The sequence below is a fragment of the Mus caroli genome, unplaced genomic scaffold (assembly GCF_978045245.1).
Source record: "Mus caroli unplaced genomic scaffold, Mus_caroli_1 scaffold_11, whole genome shotgun sequence".
Taxonomy (NCBI): domain Eukaryota; kingdom Metazoa; phylum Chordata; class Mammalia; order Rodentia; family Muridae; genus Mus; species Mus caroli.
Genome location: NW_028227266.1, coordinates 55,517,592 through 55,537,179, shown reverse-complemented (window position 1 = coordinate 55,537,179; position 19,588 = coordinate 55,517,592). Strand labels below are relative to the sequence as shown.

Here is a 19,588-nt window from a genome sequence, read left to right as displayed (position 1 = left end):
TCTGAAGCAAGTATGACCTGGACTATGTTCCATATGATATGACCAGGGTGCCATACCTACCAAAAGTCACCCCTGGCTTTTTAGGTTTCTAACCATTGTTAGATCATTCTCCATCTTGACACTCTCCATACCATCCATATCTTAAAGTCAGGAGAGAGAGAGAGAGAGACAGAGACAGAGACAGAGACAGAGAGACAGAGAGAGAGAGACTCAGACACAAATTGGTGTCAATAGCAGGTGAAGCCATACTGCCTCATATGTGAATTTCTGATTCCCTTGTTTAATGTCACTCAATGAGAACCAAATAGACTTTTAAATTCTGTAATAGTTGTTGGACTTACAAGCTAGGTAAATATCCCTTTTAACATATTAAAAATTGTTAGACATCTTCATCCTTTATTCATATGCTATGCACTACCATGTATGACTGTGACTAACTCAAACCAACGAATGCATTTGTACTGGACCATCATTAGTGTTGCTGGGGTTTTCTGTTTCATTATAATGTTCTACTGTGTATCCTGTACTGCACCCTATTGACTTGCTATGCCTGAAATGTAGAATTTCATTACAGCTGAAACTGGAATACGATCACAAAAAGGGCTAAGTCATCTGCATGGCATAAAGAAAAGAGAAAAAGCCAGTGTAATGTGGAGCCATACATCCTCACCCAGCACTTGGGAATCAAAGGTGAGTTTGAGAACAGTCTACTGAACTCATCTATAAAAGTGCATGGTCACAGTTATTGAGCCCTGATTAACAACCTAACATTGATTGGAGTACCCAGTAAACACAAGTTTTATGCTGTGTGGTTCTTTGGGCTTATGATAATGGCACCTTATATACTAAAATCATATCACCAGTAGATACTGGAGCGAGCCATGTCAAAGTGAAAACTAATAATGGCATACATCCAGCATGCATACATACAGTCTCTTATTGTCAGATTCAATGTGAATAGAGGCAAATGGGCTTTTTTAAAAAATTATGTATATGCATGTATATCTGTATCATCCAATGCAGGTATGTGCAGGCATCCCAGGGAGGCAAGAAAGTGTTAGATCTCAGGGAACTACAGTTCTGGGTGGTTGTGAGCTATTTTTCCTGAATGTTGACAACAGAAATCAAGTACGTTCCAAGGGTGGAACACATTCTCAGCTGCTAAGAAAGCCTTCAAGCCAGCAAGGGGTCCCTTTTCTGTTGTTGTTGTTGTTGTTGGTGGTGGTGGTGGTGGTGGTGGTGGTGGTGGCAGTGGCAGCCATGGTGGCCACTTTCAGAGAGTGTCTCTTGTCAGGAAGTTCCTGAGACTGAGGGAGACTTTGGATTCCTGGTCTACCTGCATACCCTTCTGGAGGGCTAGAATTACCGTTCCATGCCAACACCCCAGTTTATATACAGCTGGGGACCAAACCCAAGGCTTCTTTTCAAAAGCCTTCCAGTATACCTGAGGCTCTCTTTCAGTTGTGAAGGACTGCAGCTGGAGTCATATATGCTGTCGACCACTACAGCAGTCATGACCACGTTTCTGTTCCCTGTAGGTTGGCCGAGTAGGTATATGCTAGGAAGCTACAAGTCCTCTATAGCGTCTTGATGGAGTGACACTTGGGTTTATACCTTAGAGTATCATTTTTATACCACATGTGTGAGATGTATTTTGTGCTACCCCTAGAGATGGCCTGCTGGACAACTTACCACTGTGTTCTGATTGGTTCTTCTTGGGTAGGGAATGCTGAGAAATGAATCTACAATACAAGACTGTGGTGATATTTGAACTAATAAATGCAGATAAAGTGTGAACTTGGATTATTGAAAAAAACAACCTGACATTGGAAATTGTATTAGGTCATTGGAATATCTACTAGGGAAAGGTACATGCAGACATTTCCTGATGTACAAAATTCTAAGCCAACTCAGCTGAACGCAGAGCCTATAGACACATGCATTTGTTATTTGGGCTGTCAGTAGGTATTTCCAATGCAATGGGAAATCACCATTGCTGGCGGGTTGTTCATAAAATAGTGCAATGTACAAAACTCAAAGAGCACTCACACAATTCTTATATAAAATATATTCTAAGAGTCATTACAGAATGCATACAGGATCTTCATTTTCCCAACTGGACCTGCAATTTAGAAAAAATACACTTAGGCTTAGGCACTGCATCTCATCCTCTTGGTCACGACACCTTTGGAGGATCAAACGACCCTTTAACAGGGACATATATCAGATATCCTGCATAACAGATATTTATATTACAATTCACAACAGTAGCAAAATTACTGGTATGAAGTAGCAACAAAAATAATTTTACAGTTGGGGGTCACCACAACATGAGGGTATTAAAGGGTCACAGCATTAGGAAGGAAGGCTAAGAACCACTAGGCTAAGATCAAGCTAACTTCTGTTTCCACAGTCTCTGGTTTCCCTGAGAATTTATGACAATGGTCACAGAAAGAGAGGGAGTTCTCAAGTCACAATTCTATGTTAGCCTGCTGTGTGATACTGCCACCAAACACCCAAAGCTGTGCACCATGTGAAGAAAGTTTAAGGTTTTCTTTTCTTTTTTTTTTTTTTTTTTTTTTTTTCACCCTTTTACTGATTCAACCCACATCTAACTGTTTGGGAACAAGCAAAAGAAACTTGTCCTAAATATTGCCATTGTGTTTCAGACTCCATTTTAAGCATAGGGTGAGACTAATTCAAGTTCCCAGGCCTGAGGGGAGCTTCCACTATTCATCTTTCCTCCTCTAAAACAGCAACACTGATTCTGACCAGCTTCCCACGTCAGAGCTCGACTGTTCCGAAGCATAGCGACTGTTTTCAGCCACAGCTTCTGTTGCACACTTTTGTTCCCCAAGGCAGAATGACTGTTCCGAACCACGAAAGAACAAATGGATTTGATTGGTTGAACTTTAAAACCTACACCCCGTGCAGGTTGACATAGGTCAACCTTAAAAAGCCCTTATCCCTCCCTCAATCCTGATTGGTGGGAAAAGGTAACTGTAAGTTAGCACAGATGTTTGTGGGTTTCAAGCATATAAGCTCTGTAACATTCTAGCTTGGGGTCTCAGTTCAGCTCCAGAGCCTGTTCTGTGGCCATGATTTGTCAGTAGCTGCTTGATTCCATTAATTTTCTATCATCTGCATTGACCTGGTGTTTGAATTATATTAGATTTAAGAGGACCCCATAACAATACAACTCTATCTCTTTGGCCTATACTAAGTGTTTCCCCAAAGTTACATTAAAACTTGATGGAGGAACTTTCTATCAGTCTGCTCTTGTGAGATAAATCCCTCCTAAGAGGTGCCCCCGAGTTCTAATTTACCCTAAGCTTCTTGCTTTAAAGGTTCACTACCTTAGTGCTCCTGTGTTGGATGTGGGCAGCTTCTACCACATTAGCATTTGGGGATCATATTCCATCTGTCTTAACAACGAAAATGATCCCAGAGGAAAAATGACAGGACATAGAAAAATACAAAGTTTTTTTATCTATAATGTTCCTGCCACCTTTTGAATAAAAACCACACATGTTTTCATGAAAACAGCAAAACAAGTGTTAGAAGAGAAGGCCCCCTAATATATACTGTGGAATCTGACATTCACATCTGCGTGCCCTGTTCAATAAAGGATGAGCGGATACAATCCCATTGCATCTTCTCTCACAGTAAAGCCTGTAATATCTATATTGTACATGATCAGCTTATTTTACTCAAATGTCATATCCACTAAAACAAAGATATCATGAAAGTTACCCTTCGATGTTAGAAAAGCAAGTACCATCTTACCTTAATGAGTGACGACTTTGCCTCCTCTTCTTGTAAGGTCTTCATTTGGTTTTCAGGAAACACCAAGAGAACACAATTAACTCTCAGCTCTTGGTACCACTTATTAAATACTAAGGGCTTCAGGCTTGATATGGACAGTGGTATATAAATTTAGTTTATATGGCTAACCTTACGGGGGTATATAGTTCATTTACAAGCATGGTTGGGCTGCTGCATTGAAGACAAAAGAACAGAACTTTTCTCTTTTCTACACATTGGAAATCCATCTTAAACAACATGAAACAGTCTGTCTTGGATTGGCTAAACACTGGAATAAATGTTAGCTTAAAATGCCAGATTTCAGCCGGGCGTGGTGGTGCACGCCTTTAAAACCAGCACTCGGGAGGCAGAGGCCAGCCTGGTCTACAGAGTGAGTTCCAGGACAGCCAGGGCTATACAGGGAAACCCTGTCTCAAAAGACCAAAAAAAAAAAAAAAAAATATATATATATATATATATATATATATATATATATATATATTCCAGATTTCTATCACTTATTCAGACAATTTTGATGTCAGGAAAACTGTCCCTACTTTGTAGATACCCGTCAAGTGTATCTTAACCACTGCAGGTGGATAAATACAGAGATTATACTCATTATTGAGCATGTATGATATTTTATAGAATCACATTTTTTTTCTGTATGTGTATACATGATTTCCTGTGTGCACATGGTATGGGACACATCTGGAAGACAGAGGACAATTCTGAATTTTTAAAATTCACCCCACATAAAGGTTCACAACTATTTGAAACTCTAGTTCCAGGGGATTTGGTTATATTTTCTAGCCTCCGTAGGCACAAAGCATGTATGTGGTATACCTACTACCATGCAGGCAAAGCATTCATGTGGATGAAATAAAAATAAATTAGCAAAAATACTAAAAAAAAAAAAAAGCCCACCCTGTAAGCATAAAAACGATGCTTGTGTTAGCCTGAGTGCATACTAAGTGTCTATTACTAAAACAAAAGCAGCATTGCTTTCCAGGATGCTCCAATTGCAGCATCTTCAATAGATCCACAGAGTCAGCTGAACCTCAGAACACTGGATAGGCTAATAGTTCATAGTAAGACATCTATGACGATAACACCTGGAAAACACATCTTCTTACATTAAGGCCTCACATTTAGCTACTGGCCAAGTCACAGGATAGTCCTTATGCTTGAGAGGCAAGAACTTTAGCAACTGGGTTGTCCTCCCTGTCCTTAAAAAGGACATTAAGAGGAACAAAAACAGGTGTTTTGGTGACAGCTTCATCTCTTCATATAACGCATGAAAAATTTCCATTCTATTTATGCCACTAAAAAACAAAGTAGATTTTAAGTCTCCACAGATTTATGTTTGTATCACATATGTTCATCCTGTCTGACATTCCTACCGCCAAATAAATCCTGTCTATGATGTGTGTGATTTCCACCAAAGGGAACACATGAAAGAAGTAAAATACATATTAAAGAAGGCAGCAAGAGGAGAAAGCAGCAATCTCTGCTTGGAGTATACTTGCTTCCCTTTTAGGAGAGGGATCAGAAAGAGGCAAGAAAGGGGAAACTGAGTCACTGTGCTTCTACTAGGGTCCAGCTCATGTGACATGAGATGACCAATCAGCACATAGCTCCAAACCTACAAAACCATCTTTGCTGCCATGAGATTTGAAATGGAGTTTCCCATTTTTAATGCAGAAAGAGTCTGTCTGTCTACACAATTAAAATTGTCTTTGGGGTGGCTTACTGTGATTCGCCATCTCAGAGGCTCTGGTTTGACTGTGAAATGTCCCTCACAGTCTGTGGTTGAACTCCTGCTCGTACAGCTTGTGGTATTGTTTGGGAAGGCTTTGGAACCATTTACAGGTGAACCATTCCTGAAGGAAATGAACTGTGGGGCCAGAACTTGAGGCTTGAGAGCCAAGCCCTGCTCGTTCCATGTCTGCTTCCTAAATGTATTCCTATGGATGCAATGGAAAGGGCTGACCTCTGTACTTGCTCCATGACTTCCAAGAGTCCTGCAATGGCTTCCTGATGGAATTATGCCCTTGAGCTATGATCCAGAATAAGCCCTTCCTCCTCTAAATAGCTTCTCATCAGGCTTGGTCACAGCAATGAGGAAAGTAAGGAGCACACAGTGATTCGGGTGTAGACCCCCATCGTTGCTTCCCGCTGTTTGCAGATACACTAAACTGACTCACTCCTTCCTACTGCTTCTCAAGCAGCTACCATGACCTGGTGTTTCTAGACTCTTCCCTGGATCAGACTAGGAAGGCATCACTATCTACCCGTTTCCCTCCTCACTCTGCAGGTCCCTCACAGTTACCCTGCATCTTCTTGTCACTCTGTTTAGTCTGATCAGCTATTGCTGTCTGGAAGAGTAAGAAGACAGGGGCTCACACACACTGTTGTTGACAGCAAGGGAAGCCATAACACTTGACAGAAGAAAAGCCTCAGATTTCCTGTGTTCCACATCATTCAAAGAACAAAATGGATACAGAAGTGCATTTTATGTGTACATGTGTGCTGCCTGCATCTCTGTCCACGGCACATGCATTCCTGGTACCCGTGGAGTCTAGAAAGGGGTGTCAGATCTCCTGGAACTGCAGTTAGAGATGGACATGAACCAAGATGTGGGTGCTTTGGAGCAAATCCACATTCTGAGAGCAGCCAGTGCTCTAAACCACTGAGCTATCTGGTCAGACCCTTTAAATTCATTCTTAAATATTTCCTGAAATGCTATGGCATAGTTCTCTTGAGCTAGGTCAATTAATATTCACACATTAAAAAGTGCTGCATGACAGCTTTATTCCTTTTACATTTGGGAACATTATACTATATATAGTGAACAACAAACCAATTTTTAAAATTTCCACAATACCTTCAAAAAAGTGCTTCAGAGTTCTTCATTTTGCTGTTCTACTGAAACGACAGCATTGTGTCGCAGCAATTTTTTCTTGAAATTTAGTCTTCGCACCAGAGCTGAAAATGGATTGTATTCACAGCAACAAGAGTTAGGCTAGCAGAATGGTATTTTTAAAAGGAGCCTTTAAATATTTGATCTCATCAAGTACACTCACTTGATTCAGAACAGGACTTCGGGAAGCTACTGCATATGTGAGTGCACACTTACACTATGTATTATATGGTCAGTGAAGACAGATGTCATTCTAAATGGATGAGATATAGCACAGCACTGATTTATCAGCCGAGTTAACGAGCGTGGGTTAACACCTGATGGCCAGCCTCTACACTAGTAAAGCCTTTCACGGCTTCTGACTAGAACTGGCATGGAGAAGAAGCCCAATTATGACAAATGTGCAGTCTCTCCCATCAGCAGATGGAGGATCTGATTAAAGGCAGGTGAACTTTTCTCCTGTTTCTCATTTTACCTTCTGTGCCTGTCTCCCCATTTTATTATGTTGTTGTCAGACAGGTACTCTATACCAGCTTAGGCTGGCCAGGAAGACCCAGGGGTTACCAATAACCTTGAACTCCTAACCCCCATTTCCACTTTTGGAGTGCTAGGATTACAGGCCTGTGCGCCAGTACCTCCATTTATACAGTGCTGATGATCAAAGGCAGGGCCTCCTACATGACAGGCAGGCACTCTACCTCTGGAGCTGCCTCCCAGCACACATGCCCTTTTACTATCATTCACACTTGAGAATGTCTGCACCGTGGTGCTTAGACGATGCAATGGGTTTATGACCAGCGCAGTAGTCATGATATCTGGGTTCTCTGCAGGTATACCTGGGAAATTGGAACCCTTCTACAGTGGCTAATGGTGTTTTGATGAAGTAATATATGGACATTTTGGCTCACAGCATCTATAGTGGATCACGTTTGCATATATAATGTGGATGTTGGCCTGAGTTTACCTCTTTTTCTTGGTTGACTATTCTATGGAGAAGTTCACAGAGATAGAAAAATCCCAAACATATCTGTGATGAGGTCTGAACTAATTAATGTAGGGAGAGTGTACACTCTGATATTTCATTGTATGAACACTGGAAACAGGGCTGAGTGTTTGGCATATCTGTTTAGGAAAAATCAATAATAGACACATCCTGATGTACAAAATCTCACAATCAACCGAGGTGGTCACAACTGAATGTTTGCATGGTACACAAAGGGCCATGATTAGTTACTTGAGATTCTGTTTTTGTTTTTGTTTTTGTTTTTAAAATAAAGTCCCAATCATCAGTAGGTGGCTGAGATCACAGTGATATATCTGAGAAAAGACAAGCAGGAATTATACAATTCTTATCCCCAAAAAGTCTTAGGAAACCCATCCCATAATACGTACAAGTTCCTTTCTTCCTTGGTGCCACCTACAATTTAAAGAAAAGAAACACTCTTAGGCCCAGACTGTGGGAAGTATCCACCTTGGCTTTGTTGGGTAGGTGTTCTAGTCTTTGGTGCTGATATGCACTCTGGATACTAGCCAAGTGTGGTGGCTGTGTGGTCCTGGGAGAGCATGGTTCTGCAGGTCATCGGGTGACACAGACAGATGGAGATGGGCTAGGAGGAAAGGCTGAGAGGGGCAGCAGGAAAGAGCTGCACCAAGAAGCAGAGTGCCCAGGGAGTTGAGGGGAGGTGGGAGGAAGGGCTTCTGTTAGCTGCAGTAAGATTGATCCTGAAGAGATCAGAACACAGGACAGGTGGAATAGTGAAAATCAGCCCAGTGTGCCCACTAGGGTCCCTTGGTATAAAGTGTTTCTGTAAGTAGGCAGCTGACACAGTAGAGTGGTGATGGACTAGAAAGAAACCTGAGAGGGCTTGCAGGAAAGAGCTAAGGGGACTCTGGGTCTGCACTAAGAAATAGAGTCCCCAGGAGATGCAAAACACAAGTTCTTCGTGAATATTATGTCTGTTACTTCTTGATTGAACATTATACAACATCACATCTGGAAAGGGACATTTACTCAAGAGGCAATGACCACCAACAATATGTCTGAAACTGACATTGGGTATACCTTTGTGAGCCAGGGATGACTTGGTACAATTTCATTCCTGCCTCTTCCTAAGTGAACACCCTAATATCTATGGTGTCTGTGATTTTTATTATTCAAATATGGTATCAATTACAAATAACAGATTTATGAACATCGCCTTTCTATCTTAAGAAATGGGACGATCGGGGCTGGTGAGATGGCTCAGCGGTTAAGAGCACTGACTGCTCTTCCAAAGGTCCTGAGTTCAATTCCCCCAGCAACCACATGGTGGCTCACAACCATCCGTAACGAGATCTGACGCCCTCTTCTGGTGTGTCTGAAGACAGGTACAGTGTACTTACATATAATAATAAATAAATCTTAAAAAAAAAAAAAAAGAAAGAAATGGGATGATCATCTTACCTTAGGTGACTTTGCCTCCTCACCTTCTGAGGCCTTTTTCTGGAAGTCAATGGGAAGAACTAGGAAGACACAAAATAACAATCAGAACATGGTGCTGCTTGAATTACCCAGAGTTCTTTGCTTCGGAATGGATGTAGTTGATTAGCAAATGTGACTGGGCTAGTACTGAACCATTGTACTTGATGGGAAAAGGACTGAGAGTAGACTAGAAGAAACGTGAGGGACTGTGGTTTTGGTCTTCTAAGTAATGAGAAGCTAAAGTGGTGTAGAGCAATCAACCCATTGTCAACTGGGTAAAAACACTGAGTAAGTTGTATGCTTAAAGGAGAGCTCTACCACTTCGGACCATCCTAAAGACCAAGAGAACTGGTACTGCTTTCTATTTATCTTTCAACCCATTTCAATGCCCACAAACTCACACTGTGCATATATACACACACACACACACACACACATGCACACACATATTCACATCACACTCACAGTCTGTATTTATCATAGCATATAGGAATTTAAAATTGATAGTGTGCATGTTGTTATAGGTTAGTTGACTTAGTAGCAGGTACAAGATAATATATTCATACACTTATCCTTTCATGCATAATAAGAGATTATTGAATAGTAGAAGGGACTGGAATTCATAAACAGAATCCATGATACATCATTTTATTCTCCTCTGATCTTCTTTTGCTATGCCATCTATTGTGTACATTATGTGAGTAGATGTTCAGTGTCTGACCAAGGAACACACTGAGATGATTTAGCATGGTGATCTGAACCTTACTGACCACCAGAATTACTTAATACAACTCTACTTCAGAAATGCCAGAGTTGATGCATTGTGTTAGCACTGGAGTGGTAATGTGTTCTTGTGTGTCACTGTAATGAACTGTGTACTCATATTGTCTCAGCCTCTGTCATCACTAAAGGCCATTCCCATCCTGACTTTAGGACAGATGTGTGAGCTGATCCAGGACTCCCAAAACATGCATGCCCCAATCCCCAGTGTTTGTGAACTAACCAAAACCTTGGGTTCTATAACTTTGACACTCATGCTACAATATCTGCCCCTGGGGTGTGTGAGCATGAGCTCCATCTCATGAGGTGGATATGGTAGAGGATTTCTCAAGGCTGTTAGAAATCAAGACATTTGCAGAAGTGATAGATCCCCTTCTCTTGTAACTAACAGCTCAAGGATGAGCCAGGTCAACAGTTCAGAGTATCAGCATCAGCACCACAATCTGGGCTCCCATCTTGGCTCTTCCACTGAAGAACAGAGGAGTCTGGGTGCCTTCATCACTATCTGTCTTTGATTTCAGCTCTGGGGTGTGCACAAAGAGTTGACAAGGATATGTGTGTCTGTGTTGTTGGTGTGTGATTGGACATGTATGTCTGCAGTGATGGTCTGTGAGTTAATGAACACAGGGCATGAGGTGTAAATGCTCAGGAAGGTTATTTGTGGGGGAAATGTGCTGCTGAAGTCCTCCCAACTTCGTCTAAGTCAGATCTTGGATTCCAAATTTCCAAACCATTGTTCTTCTATGACATATGCCTGCTTGGAATGAAAGCAGCCATTTTCATTTTCTCCAGACTCAGGATGGACAGAGTCAGTTAAACATCTAACAGGAGTGCCTGAGTACTACTCAGTGTCCGCTCCTAAAGAAAGGTCAGTGTTGTTCTCGCCAATCTTCCAGTTGTCTGACTGTGACCAGTGGACTTGTTTCAATGTCATAAAGCCCAGAAGAGTGGGTGGATGACATTCTATAAGACATCAAGTATTGCAAGCACTGGAGAGCCCTTACATTATTAATCACATTATTAATGGCTCACAAATAGGAGGGCCTCTACATTTAGCTATTTGCACAAAAATGGAAAGCCTACAGTTCAACTTCTTGAAAGAGCTCAAAAATGAAGGATCAGGAGAACTAAGCCACATAACACATGAAAACATGTTTAGCTACCAGCATCTTTTCAGTGTTGTACCTCTATATGAAGACTGGTTTAGCTAGCTTGAGTCGGTCATTACAGGGCACATTATTTACTCACTGCTGGATATAAACCACTATGAAATACATATGTTCTTATTCATCAGTCTTGAGGATTGATACCATTCTCATTTTTTACACGATGAAACAGTGACTTCTCATTGGAAAAAGTGGTTTCCATTCTTGAAAATGCTTACCTCGAGGGCAGTGAGATGAAAAATTAACTACTATTGCGCTTTCTAGTGATTCACATAAAATGTTTTCAGTTTAATTAAATACAGACAGTACAAATACCTGTGAACCTTGACATAAAAGAAAAACACATGCCCATAATTCCCTGAATGTATACATCTTACAGGGAAAAAGAGAGACTATGTTAAAAAATAAAGATACAGGGGCTGGAGAGATGGCTCAGTGGTTAAGAGCACTGATTGCTCTTCCAGAGGTCCTGAGTTCAATTCCCAGAAACCGCATGGTGGCTCACAACCATCTATAATGGATCTGATGCCCTCTTCTGGTGTGTCTGAAGACAGCTACAGTGTACTCATATACATAAAATAAATAAATCTTTAAAATATAGATATATAACTATGAAAAATACCTCAAAACATTAACATTTTGGACTCCCTCCAGCTTTATGAGATATATTTTAATACATATAACCTAAATCATAACCTACAGTAGCTGGATATTGTGGTGCATGCCTTTATTCCCAGCACTCAGGAGGCAGACACAAGTCATCTCTCTGTGAGGCTGAGGTCAGCCTGGTCTGCATACCCAGGGTTATTCACAATATATATTGTCTCAAATATATGCATGCCATAAAATTGCTGTAAATACACCAAGGAATATCTATGGAAAACTTGATGAATCAAATAAGTTATAGAATAGAACTGTAAAGCATAATCAAAATTGTGTATATCAAAGGGAAAAATTATTTGAACAAAATATATTGAGAAATGACCAGTCCAGTTGAGGGATGACGTTCAAAGGTGAGTATTACCTTTAGAGGAACATCTGTTTCCCATTGTGAAATCTCTATCAAACCAAAATATATAACTCTGCACTATCCCAAGTGTATGTTGAGAAGTCTCACATCACACTGAAATTCAGAACTGAAGCATCATAGCATATCATCACATAACCATAGCAACACTATGTCACAGAACTTTCAGAATGAATTCACATTCCATACTGTGATATCCAGGAGCTGCTAGGTCACTGAGCCAACAGTTGGCTCAGCTGCTAAGAGCACTTTGCCCTATAAGCCTGTGACTCAAGTTGAGAACCTATGGTGGAAGGAGAGGACCAGTTTCTCAAATTGCCCTCTAACCTGCATCCATGTACCATGGCATACATGGGGGTGACACTAATATATACACTAAGCATGCACACAGTAGTGATTTTTAAAAGAATAGAGAATAGGTTATCATAGGTGATATCATATGCACAATATCCTTTCCCTGAGAATATACCTACCAGAGTACACATTTTGTCCCATCTGTTATTATGAGATTCCTTGACTATGTTTCTGACTTCACTGAAAAATTTCTGTCACTGTATATTTAAACAATGAGCTATTTTCACCAGGAAAATAACAGGAAAAGTGGTTTTTCTGAGACCATTCTCCTTGGACCTAAGCATAATTTTACTAAATATAAAATTTAAGATAAACTTCAATATGAAGCTACACCTATAAAGTCTCATCAACATGGCTGCCTAGACATGAGCTTAACAAGAATGACACTAACAGACATGCCAGAGTGGGCAGGGGAAAATCCACATTCCCTCAGCCCTACATAAAGAACGACAGGCAACTAAGGAAAGCTGACAACAAGAGAAAGTCTTCCAGACCCAATACAAGTGATCAGCCCTAAAACATATACATACAAGAAAAATTATACAGCCTAATATACAGGTTGTATTTAGGAATATATCGTATACATGTACTTATATGCATATAACAAAATTTTTAAAAGAAGCTGTGAATTTGAAAAAGAACAAGGCGGGGCATATGGAAGGGTTTGGAGGGAGAAATGGTACAATTATAATATAATCTCAAAAATTAAAAAACCCTCAATTTTAGAAAGCAAAGAAAAAAGAGTCTCTAATTTACTTTGTGAAGCTACTATGACTGCTATACTGAAGACAGTACAGTGAGTTTACAAAATACTGACGGGGCCATTCCGCTGTTGCCCAACCTTTACAGATACTGCGCCCTCCCTACCTCTGGCCTAAGAACAGGGACAGACCTCATTCCTGTGGAGATGTTCTGCCCCTAGTCACACTGTGATTCTTAGGGCTACCTGTGGAACCTCTGCTTCACAGGGAGCTATGTGGACGCTCATTCATGGTGAAGAGACAAGAAAGGTCCCTACTGTTCATGCAAGATTGCCCACTGATGCACTGAGAGAAACTGCTCTGTAAAGAAAATATGTGAAGGCCAAAAGCAAGAAATTTTTCAAAAGCAGCTCCTGAAGTGGAAATTTCTGATTTCTTTAGAGACTCGATTGTGTCATGTGGAACTGTCATAGGAGAGGATGTTTTTGCTGAAGCAGACACATGGGAGGATGCTTTTACTGAGAGGAGACACGTGATGTTTTTTTCTGGAAGCTGCCTAGAAAAGGGCATGTGATGTTTTGCTAGAGCGGATGCTTGAGAGAGCACGTGATGTTTGGATAGGGTATGAATATAACCCAACAGACAGTGGGTGACACTGTGTAGCGTTGGTTCGCCTTGCCACTCTGCTGGTCATCATTGGGCTTTGCTGACACTGATCTTTGCAGATAACACTTTGTCATTTGTTGTGACTTCATAGAAATGCCACCAAAGAATTTCTGGTGGTAGTCCATGGACTTGGGCCATTGGCAGAGCTTCATGTTTTTTTCTGGATTGAATTGCAGTTGCTGATAGGTGAATGGTGTTTGTGAGTGGATCAAGCTACCACTGCTGATTCGTGTGAACTGAACTGCTGGTATCCTGACAATGCAGATTGGATTCACTCCAGACATCTATTTCTAAACAGACCACATCTTTCTATGCTCTATCAACATTTCCTTTCTACCTCTGGTAGATGGTGGGCTAGGAGGGTGATTAAAGCATTTAAGAACCCTTATTAAAAGTGGATTTTGAGGGCAGTGGTGGCGCATGCCTTTAATCCCAGCACTTGGGAGGCAGAGGCAGGCAGATTTCTGAGTTCAAGGCCAGCCTGGTCTACAGAGTGAGTTCCAGGACAGCCAGGGCTATACAGAGAAACCCTGTCTCCACCCCCACCCCCCAAAAAAAAGTGGGTTTTGAAAAAGCCTACAAGCTCCTCCAAAATGAGTTTTCCTATGTGAGATGCTTTATAACAAAGACAGTGTGGTGAATTTGCTTGCCTTTCATGGAAAATGTTAACTGAATCTTACAGTTATCCTTTCTGTTTAGGATTCTGAGTTTCCTTCAGATTTCTACTATATAGTAGTACACAAACAAAGAAAAGGTAGTAGACTGTCCCGTCATGGTGGCATTGTGAGCAGAGCCCATTCCCCAATCCCTGAGACTCACCTGCTGGTGCATAGCAGGTGTCTCCCTTAATCCAGACTGCAGCGTTTAAATAGAGCCCAACTCTGTCTTTTGTGGTGGTACAAACCTGTGATCCCAGCACTCAGGATCAAGAATGTATTTGTATACATGTGTCTCTGAGAACATGTGCACATACATGAGGAGACCAGAAGAAGGTGTCACATCTCCTGGGGCAGTTTTTATAGACAGTTATGAGCAAGCTGAAGTGAGTGGTAGGAGCTGAACCCTGCCCCTGCAAGTGTGGCAAGAGTTCTTAATATCTGAGCCATCTTCCAGTCTGGGAATACTTGCTTTTAACATTTACATATATGAATACAAATAATTGAATGAGTGTGGCTATAGGCTGCAAATTATAAAATAAATATGGGAGATGGAAAGGGTGTATTGGATAATGGGGGCAGGGATAGTAGAACACATGTGACATGAGAGCAGAAAGGAGGCAACCGGGGTGGCAAGGGACCAGGGGAGGCAAGGGACAGGGAGAGGCAAGGGACAGGGGGAGGCAAGGGACAGGGGGAGGCAAGGGACAGGGGGAGGCAAGGGACAGGGGGAGGCAAAGGACAGGGAGAGGCAAGAAGATGAGGGGAAAGAGGGCAGGGTGAAGTATCGATAATGATAAACTATGTTTGAAAATACCATAAGAAAATTTGCTTGCTATATGAAAAGAATAAAAATTTTAAAACACACAAGGAAGCTTGGCATGTTGGTGCACACATTTGATCTGTGTTGGGAGGCAGAGACAGGTGAATCTCTGTGAGTTTGACCTACATAGTGAGTTCCAGGACAGCGAAGGCTACATAGTGAGACCCTGTCTCAAAAAACTAACCAACCAATCAACCAAACAGATGCTGGGGAAGTAGTCCTGTGGGTAAGAGCCCTTGCTGATTTCAAATCCCCTGGATCAACATAAAAACATACACATCCCTGTATGTTGTGTGACGGTGTTCCCGGGAAGACATGGAGAAAATCTACCAACCCCAGATTGGGAATGGTGAAAGATCAAAGTAGTCACAATGAACTGATTTGGTCTTTCTTCAGTGACATGGAGAGAGAGAGAGAGAGAGAGAGAGAGAGAGAGAGAGAGAGAGAGAGAGAGAGAGAGACTAGGAGACCAGAAGACAAGGGATTGGGATCAGAAAGTCTTACACAGGGGGCTGGCAAGATGGCTCAGTGGGTAAGAGCACTGACTTGCTCTTCCAAAGGTCATGAGTTCAAGTCCCAGCAACCACATGGTGCCTCACAACCACACATAATGAGATCTGATGCCTTCTGCTGGTGCGTCTGAAGTCAGCTACGCTGTACTTATATATAATAATAAATAAATCTTTTGGGCCAGATTGACCGGATAGATCGAGGCTGATCGGGGCTGACCGGAGCAAACAGGGTTGATCAGAGCGAGCAGAGGTCCTAAAAATTCAATTCCCAACAACCACATGAAGGCTCACATACATACATACAGTGTACTAACATACATAAAAATAAATAAATCTTAAAAAAAAAAAAGTCTTGCACAAGCTACATCTCATGCCAAGAAAGGTTATTCAGAAGTACTGCATCTTATATACTATTTCCAGAGGAGAAATGGAGACTTCCATGAAGTCAGCAGAAACTAGGCATGCATGCATGTGTGTGTGTATGTGTGTGTGTGTTCACACACATTTTTAAAAAATCTTTTAAAAGATGTGATGGTTTGTATATCCTTAGCCCAGGGAGTGGCACTATTAGGAGGTGTGGCCTTGTTGGATTAGGTGTGTCACCATGGGCATAGGCTTTAATACCCTCCTCCTAGCTGTCTGGAATAGTGGCCTTCATATTAAGATGTAGAACTCGGCTGTGGTCCGCACGACTCTCTGAGCTTCGCCATGCTGCCCAAAGACAAGAAGAAGAAAGATGCCGGAAAGTCGGCCAAAAAGGATAAAGACCCAGTAAATAAGTCTAGTGGCAAGGCCAAGAAGAAGAAGTGGTCCAAAGGCAAAGTTCGGAACAAGTTGAACAATCTTGTCCTGTTCGACAAAGCGACATACGACAAGCTCTGTAAGGAGGTTCCGAACTATAAGCTTATTACTCCAGCCGTGGTCTCCGAGAGACTGAAGATTCTCGGTTCCTTGGCCAGGGCAGCCCTTCAGGAGCTCCTTAGTAAAGGACTTATCAAGCTGGTTTCAAAGCACAGAGCCCAAGTCATTTACACCAGAAACACAAAGGGTGGAGACGCCCCAGCTGCTGGCGAAGATGCATGAACAGGTTCAATCAGCTGTGCGTTTGAGAAAAAAAAACCTTATCGAATCAAAAAAAAAAAAAAAAAAAAGATGTAGAACTCTCAGCTCCTCCTGCATCATGATTGCCTGGACGCTGCCATGCTCCTGCTTTGATAATGGACTGAACCTCAGCCCCAATTAAATGCTGTCCTTATAAGACTTGCCTTGGTCATGGTGTCTCTTCACAGCCGTAAAACCCTAAAACAAAAGAAATAGTTAACATTTCTCTTTCTCTCTCCCTTTCTCTGGCCCCCTCCCTCCTTCCCTGCTTCCTACAGTTCTCTTGAATAAATATTATAGCTTCTGGTTTTGTGTTTTTATGGGATTCCTGAGTCACCAAACAAGATTGGTCCCTGGGTCTGTATCTGTTTCTTGTGGCTTTTCTTGGGCTCTTTCTCTATGTTTGTGTGTTTTGTCCTATACTGATGAGTTTGCTTTTTCTTTTCTTTTTTAAAATTTATTTATTTATTCACTTTACAATCCAAAGATATTAAGAGACAAGGTCTTTACTGTGCTTGGTTAGAGTTACCCAAAGATATTTTATATGACTTGAGGCTATTGTGAAAGGTATTGTTTCCCTGATTTCTCAGTTCGTTTGTCATTTTTATAAAGGATGGTTACTGATTTCTGTGAGTTAATTTTGTAGTATGCTAATTTGCTGAAAGTTTTTACCAGCTATAGGAGTTTTGTGGTGAAACAGTCACTTATGTATATTCCCATACCATCTGCAAATAAAGATACTTTGACTTCTTCCCTTCCAAAAAGAAAAAGAAAAGAAATAGTTATGTCAACAGGATTCCCTTAGGCCAATAATTTCCCTGGCCATAGGATTTGGCCTTGTTTACAATACAGTTATGAATTCTATCCTGTGGAGCAAGCCTTATATCCAATCAAGAGAGTAGCTGGCTATTCTCATAAGCAGTCTTGCCACCATTGTACTGGTAGGTAAAACCTTACCTGGTACTTTAGAGTTTTAACATGCAAGGTGTATTGCCTAGTTTATGACAACTTGACACAGCTGAGTTATCTCAGTTGAGAAAATGCCTCTATAAGTTCTGGCTGTAAGGCTGTGGGGCTGTAGGGCCTGACCAATTGTAGGTGGTGCCATCCCTGGGCTGGTGGTCCTGGGATTTATAAGAAAGCAGGCTGAACCTCTGCAGCAGCTCCTGCCTGCAGCTTCCAGCCCTGCTTGATTTCCTTCCTGACTTCCTTTAATGATGACTACAGTGTGGAAGTGTGAGGCAAATGTGCGATTTTCTTCCCAACTTTCTTTTGGATTGTTTCCTCACAGCAATAGAAACCCTAACTAGGACACTATGGTGGTTTAATACACTTGGCCCATGGGATGTGCTACTATTAGGAGGTATGGCCTTGTTGGAGTAGGTGTGGCCTTGCCGGAGTGGGTGTGGCCTTGTTGGAGTGGGTGTAGCCTTGTTGGAGTAGGTGTGGCCTTGTTGTGTATCACTGTGGGGGTGGGCTTTGAGGTCCTATGCTCAAGCATCACCTAGTGTGGAAGAGGAGACCTTTCTCCTGGCTGCCTGTGGAAGACAATCTTCTCTTGGCTGCCTTGAGATCAAGGTGTAGCACTCTTGGCTCCTCCAAGACCATGTCTGCCTGCATGCTGCCATGCTTCCTACCAAGATGATAAATGGACTAAACCTCTGAAACTGTAAGCCAAACCAATTAAATGTTTTTCTTTCTAAGAGTTGCCTTGGGCATGATGTTTCATCACAGCAATAGAAACCTTAACTGGGACATGGAGTCCAGCACTATGTAAGACCACTGAAGTTCTTTCTCCCCAGCAGCCTGCATGGCACCATTAGCATTTCCTGGTCAGACAAGGTTAGTTTCTCTGTGTCCCATATCCAAAGCAAGTAGTGTCTTCATCAACAAAGTCTTACCATCTGGATATGGTATACAACCAAGAGTGATAGCCATAGCTTGTGTTGTTTGAGGATTCTTTGGGGCCTTCTTGGCCAATAACTCATAGGAGGGTATTATCTCTTACCTGCCACTGAAATTTTTATTCAATCACCTGTGTCCTCTGGAAGCAGCATAGTTTACCAATGTGGGGTATCTCTGTTTACTCTTTCCTTGTTATACAATACCCAGTTTAAAATTTAGTGAAGTTTCATAAGGCTTCTTCTTCTTCTTAGAATGTGAGGGCCAGAAGGCAGGGAGGAGGGCTGTAAGATATCATCTCCTGAGTAAGATCCAACCATTGCAACACAAACTCATAGCAGCTGCTGATGTCTGCACAGGGTCTACAGAAGGTCACGCCCATCAGCAGCCACGCATGAATGGAGGGTGGGGTTACTGCTCCACTATTTCATACAGATAGATGCAGGGAGAGAGGGAGTCACTGCCTTCAGTCACATGCTCCCTGATGCGTCACCAGGCTCCAGTGGGTAGTTCAAATTCAATTGTCACACACATGGCCATGGTTAAAATAGTGGTGGTGCACACCTTTAATCCCAGCACTTGGGAGGCAGAGGCAGGTGGATTTCTGAGTTGGAGGCCAGCCTGGTCTACAGAGTGAGTTCCAGGACATCCAGGGAAACACAGAGAAACCCTGTCTCAAAAAAAAAAAAAAAAAAAAAAGTCCTCACATGTG

General features: G+C 41.8%; 1 long non-coding RNA gene and 1 pseudogene across 1 annotated transcript; one reads left to right on the top strand and one right to left on the bottom strand.

Annotated features, from left to right (window-relative positions):
• Positions 1 to 2,053: 2,053 nt before the first annotated feature.
• LOC110300997 (uncharacterized) lies at positions 2,054 to 12,260 on the bottom strand. Its single transcript, XR_002378654.2, has 6 exons — positions 12,159 to 12,260; positions 9,171 to 9,229; positions 8,120 to 8,144; positions 6,692 to 6,792; positions 3,787 to 3,825; positions 2,054 to 2,122 (listed from the first exon to the last, which is right to left on the bottom strand). It is a non-coding gene; the product is annotated as an uncharacterized LOC110300997 (long non-coding RNA).
• A 4,321-nt stretch (positions 12,261 to 16,581) lies between these two features.
• Positions 16,582 to 16,965, top strand: LOC110302580 (small ribosomal subunit protein eS25 pseudogene; annotated as a pseudogene).
• The last annotated feature ends 2,623 nt before the right edge of the window (positions 16,966 to 19,588 follow it).